This window comes from Nelumbo nucifera, chromosome 3, assembly GCF_055504915.1.
Source record: "Nelumbo nucifera cultivar China Antique chromosome 3, China Antique-T2T, whole genome shotgun sequence".
In the NCBI taxonomy this organism is placed as follows: Eukaryota; Viridiplantae; Streptophyta; class Magnoliopsida; order Proteales; family Nelumbonaceae; genus Nelumbo; species Nelumbo nucifera.
Window position 1 is genome coordinate 16,588,031 of NC_142651.1, and position 6,000 is coordinate 16,594,030.

Below are 6,000 nucleotides of genomic sequence, written 5' to 3' on the forward strand. Positions count from 1 at the left end.
AACACAGCCTCAGTGTTATTTCAAAAAGAAAAAAAAAATGTCCCAAGAGAAGGAAGATATGAAAGAGACTATTCAAAACTTTTCAAATGTCAAAGTGAAGACTTTCATGATTCATCACTAAAAGTGACAGCATTTTACTTAACTACAGGTGAGTAAATTGAAAGGTAAAACCTAAGCGGAGGTCTTAGTATTTAACCAAAATCGTAATTATGGGCGGAAAACATGGGTGGTTGGTTCTCGAGTTGAGATGAACCCTAACCTAACCTAATCGATGGGTTGAAACTTGAAACCCTAACCTAACCCTAACCCAGCCCAATCTTCGACCTAATTCAACTCTAATCCAACCTAATCATGAGATTGGGCTGGTTCGGTTGGGTTCAGGTTGGAATTTATTTATCAAATTTACAAGCACATGCATAAATACACATATTATCATAGGAATAAATTACCTTTCATCATCATTCTCTGTCCCCACTCCCCACCCCCTTGTCACACAGACATACTTATATACATATAAATCAATTCAGAATAGGCAAGAATATCTAATTACAAGTGTTAATGCATGGGTTCTGGTTGCCCAAAACATCAACAAAATTTCCACCCTGATCCTAACTCAGTCATCAATCCAACCCAACTCTAATCTTTTTCTATTTGGGTTGGGTTTAGTTGGCTCAACCCAAATAGTAACCCTAAGAAAGTGAGGAAGGATGTTAAACCTACTCTCTCCACTTCTTTTACATACTTTCAACTAACTGTGATGATAAACCACACCTCCATGTAAAAGTACAGGCTTAATTATGGGTGCAACTTGGATGGTTTCGGGTTGGAATTTTGTCAAAATTTGAATGGGCCTGATTCAAAGCTCGAGCCCAAATGATATAAAATGTTGATTTGGGCCAACCCGCCTATTCTTGACAACAAAACCCACGCATTTTCTTTGACAGACCTTCCTTGTTAGCATCATCAGAATCCAACGGGATCATTAATTTAGGGTTCTCTTCTGGCAGAAATAATTTGATAATCTAGACCATCAGATAAGGCTCTTTATGTCCACAATTTTCTATAGCCTATAGATTTCATTGATGTATAGTTGCATTCTTAAAATAAATGGACGGTTTACTTTATCAACATGGTAAGGAAAATTGGACTGAAATTGATACAGAGAATGTGATGAAAGAATAAATGAGGTCGTTGTCTTCCTCCCAGATGGAGGACTTTTGGGTCTTTTAGATTTCCATAGACCACTAATCCAATACACAAATGTCCATTATGATAACTAATTTTCTGGCCCCCAGAGTTCTTCTTTTGACCCAATTCCCCGACCGGACACACAAATAAATAATCCCCTTAAGAATTTCAAAATCCGCAAATAGATGTGAAATTGGAAGCTTAAAAAGTTAAAATTGACTAGTTTCCGAACTCTGATTGGTAAGATCTCCTGCTGGTTGTGGCGGAGACTTGAGATCGAATTCCGCCTATACCTAGGTTGGAGGGTTTATAGGTTTGAGGGATGAGCTACCCTCATTGTATAGCCCCTTGAAAAAGAAAAAAGAAATGAAAAGAAAAAACCAACTATGTCCATAAGAATTGGTACTGGGATTTGGGGAATGATTCTTCGGGTTTCTCGATTCCACCTTTTTCCTTATCATAGAGGAACCCTCCAAAGGTGGGAGTCATTTGAATTCCGTCTAATCAGGCAAAAGTAGAATGTAGATGCATTTCAGCTCCCGCAGCCCAACTCCAGGTTCCATTAAAAAAAAGTGAAAATCTGAACAGCAGGTAAGGAAAAGGAAATCACACCTTCCAATTTAATGCTGCCGAAATCAATCTTGAGATGAGGTAGGTACCTTTGTCAACTTAAATGCATGTCTCCGTGCGCTTTCAATGAGGGAAGGAATTGAACAGAAATGAATTCCTCAGTGGTACATTGTCTTGTAAGAATCTCTAACATGCGCAAAGGGACCACAATGTCGATGACCTTTTAAATGAGCCACATAATTCTTGGGCTACAGACCCGTATAAATAGTAATGGGTGCCTTAACTTGCCCCGCACCTGTTCAGGAGGATTGAAACCGACCTATGAATGATCCCATCACGGAGATTATTAGCAGGAGAAAACACCAGCTTGGAACATGATAGTGTCCATGCTTTCACTGTATATACTTGGATTGTGGACAAAAGTTCTTAAGGACAGAGCTCTTGGAGTTAGAAAAGCTGCTAGCTCCCAACAGATGGATGAATCAGTGATCATGTTGATCCTTGGGCTCTGCACTCTGCCTGGATGGGACGCATCAAATGTTTCCAATCCTCTTGAGTAATGAACAGGTTGCCCGGGACCCAAGAAAGGGATAGGATTTATGGACATTCATGTAAATAATTTCCAATTTACAGTGTTTAATTACTGTGTTAATTCTACCATATATACCCAGCTAGCTAGAGGGTTTGAAGGAAAAGGGTCAACCTAGATAGCTAGATCATTTCTTTAGTCCTTGAGGTGGATGAGGAGGATCAAGATCACCATTAATGGTTACCAAGTGGAATGCCAAGGCTTCTTCTCACTGTATCAGAGATAGAGATAGATACCAGTGAAGCCTATTTTGTTGCAGTACTGAACTAGGCCAGTCAAGCTTAACTGTGGTGAACTTGTTAGGGTATTTTTGCCATTATATGATTTGTACATCCCTTAATTAGAACTTAGAAGGGCATCTTTGCTATATCAAGCTTGTTTAATTAAGAAAGAATAAAAGCTTACTTTCTGGTCTACAGTCAGTCTGATAGAAACTCATGAAGTTATGTAGCTGAACTGATAATCACCTATTCCTTTTTCTTTTAGTGGACAAAAATTGTATTAATAAAGTATTTAATTAGGGATACTGAAATCAACCCAACTTTCCATTCAGCCTTCAAGCTAAGGAGCTCACAACCTAATTAATATAGATTATTAGTTAGGATAGAAAGAAATAAGTCATTCAATTCAGCCACTTCACCATTACTACTACACTGTGCTCATGACAATTTGCAGCAGGTAAGGATGAGATCAGGAATGCATGGGGAGCTTTGGTCCCCTCTCCACTCTCCAGTCTCGACGAAGGAGAGATTCCAACCCTACCTACAATTTTGTTTTTGTAGTTGATGTTTCCCTTTCTTTTCTTTGTTGGGACTTGGGAGGTGCGGGACCCAACCAAAGTTCTCAAGTGCTATACCCAAAGCAACTCCTATTGATGATGTTTATAAACAAGCTTTCTTAGTTTTTAGGCACAAACATTTCATAAAAGGACCATATTTTGAATATAGAAAATCCATACATTTTTTATTTTTATTTTTTTGTATTGTAAACATGCAGACATACTAGTTAATGGTTTCGTCCCTAATATAGTGCAACCATGAAAAGGCCATTTCTATTGTTGGAACCAGCTATCTAGGGTCTTTAGAGGGATAGACTGGATATGGTCCTAATCTTTGGCATTTTTGGCACAAGTGGCCGCTGTAGACTCAAACCCACATTCTCACACATGCCAGCCCGAGATTTATGTTAAACAGTGTATGTGCCACAACTTTCAATTTCACCATATACATTAGTAATGGCTCCTAACTTTTTTTTTTTCTTTATTGAAATCAATCTCTACTTTTGTAGTTTGTATGGTCTCCTTGAATTTTGGGAGAATGACGGTTCAGCCCAGGGTCAGAACTTTTAGGCCCAAAGTACAGTTGGTGTGAGTGCCAGTTTAGAATTGATGTTAATTCACGGCGGGCATTGGTGTATAAAGTGAGAATTTTTGACACTTTGAGTGTTTATAGTTCTGCAGTGGAAATCAGAATTCTGCATTGGACTTATCCATACTTTTCTGTTGAATTTTCCCTAATAGAGTGGTGCATGGTAGTTTGGACCTAGGCAAGATAAGGGTAGCTTGGAATTTATGAAAAATTCTAAAAAGGAAACATGATTGCATTCTGTTAGTCCTTGTAACAAATACCTAATGGAAAGAGGTCTTTGCTAGGAAACATATATGATAGGGGATGTCTGAGTCTATTTCTAAAAAGCAGGAAGTGGTAGCTGATTTCAAGGAAGTTTCAATCTCTCTCTAAAAAGAATGATAAAAAGTTCTGTACAAGATGTTTTAAAGCAAAATTGTATATCATTACAACTCAAACAGCTGATCAGCTAAGTTGTTTAATACCATATCTATTATTACAACTCAAACACCATCTATTTGCCATATTTCATTTTTTTGTCCCATTTTTTTAAATTAAAACCAAATTATACCAACTTTTTCAACATTTATTTTTCATCATCGTATCTGGAATTTTAGTGAAGTTTACGCATGTAATTAATATCTAGAGATTGAACAGTCATGACCTTTTTTGGAGCGTATAAATCAAAGAAAAAGTCTATAATTTATTAAAGAATCCGTATTTTTGGTTATAAGTATCATATTTTTCCTTTATTAATTGAAGTTTCATCTTATTTTAATTGGATAGGGCACTAAGGGGTGCTCTTTTTTTAGATTTTGAGAGGGGGAAAGTTGGTCAATGGGATTTTGGTTCCCATTGACCAAGAATAGCATGTTCATTTTTCATATTTATGTGGGAATCAGGAAAAGTTTATTTTCCTGGGTATCACATGTATCACTTACCCGCGTATGTGGTACCCATCTCCTAGGTGGGTAAATAACTTTCCCACCTAGGGAAAAAGTTGCTAACACTTGAATGGAACAAAAATGCCCATTTTAATAAATAGAATATGTGGTGGAGCTCATTTTCTCAAAATTATTTATGGTATATCATTTCTTTAAAACCTAGTAGGTATTTGGTACTGTGGTTACTTCCTTCATTGCCATTTGCCATGTAGGCATTTTGATTTTATCCAAATAATTCCTTATTTGATTGAGGAAAATTGGTTATATTTGTTTTACCTCTAAAAGTGATTTTTGGTGAAAACAACTATTTTGAGATTTCTTGCTCTAGAGGCATTTTCACCTCATTTGGCCTACGTGACAACTAATCTTGCTCAGGTGTCTTAAACCAAAATAAATAATTGTGCATCAGGATTTGTGCACTATTCAACTGATTTCCCGATTTCCAAGATAAAAATTAATGTTGCCTCATGAAATAGACAAAATAAAAAGTTAAAAACCACTATTTTAACTCTACTATAAATGTTACTACACATAAATTTGAGTAAATTTATTTATAATTTTATTTTGTCTGTTTTAAAATTTGTTCTTAGTTTCAACCGCATTTACGTATGGTTCAAATTATTATTATTTTTGTTTATGGTAAAATATCATGACTCCAGCAATGTTTGGAACTATGGGTGTTTTTTTCTTTTAATAAACGCTGCCACATAGGTATCACTTCATCATTTAGCCCATCATGCTGATTTGTACACATGGAGACTCGTAAAAATTGGCCTTGATTTATGTGCATGACTATCGTTGGGGGAAGGTTCATTTTAACACTTTAACATTTATTTACTATTATACTGATGTGGTGCCTAATGATACATAGTTATCAGTAAATGGTGTCATTATTACTTTTCTTGGTTTTATAAATAAATCAAATACAAAGCATTCAATGAATAAACTGAAGCTATACGCCTATGCCAAATACATACTAAAGGTGGAGCAAATTCAACCACACCACACTAATAAAATTATAAAAGAATGTTGTTCTAGCTAGGGCCTTCTAGGCTAATAATTTGAAACATTTAAAGTAATTTTGGCAAAAGGTTAACGTCCAGCTTGCATCAATGTGTCTTATGACACAAACGATTAAAATTTGCATTCTCAGGCATTTGCACTGCAAAGTAAACTACACTTTTTTTTTTCTTTTTTGAGACAAGCTAAGACTCAATTTATTAGATGATGATGATCTTTCTCAAGCAGGATGAATTGAGATTCTGATTCACACAAATATAAGCATGTGATGATCATACATCGTAACATGGAAATCGAATTCAAGGTTAAGACGAGTCCCATGCGCAAAATGATGATAACTCAA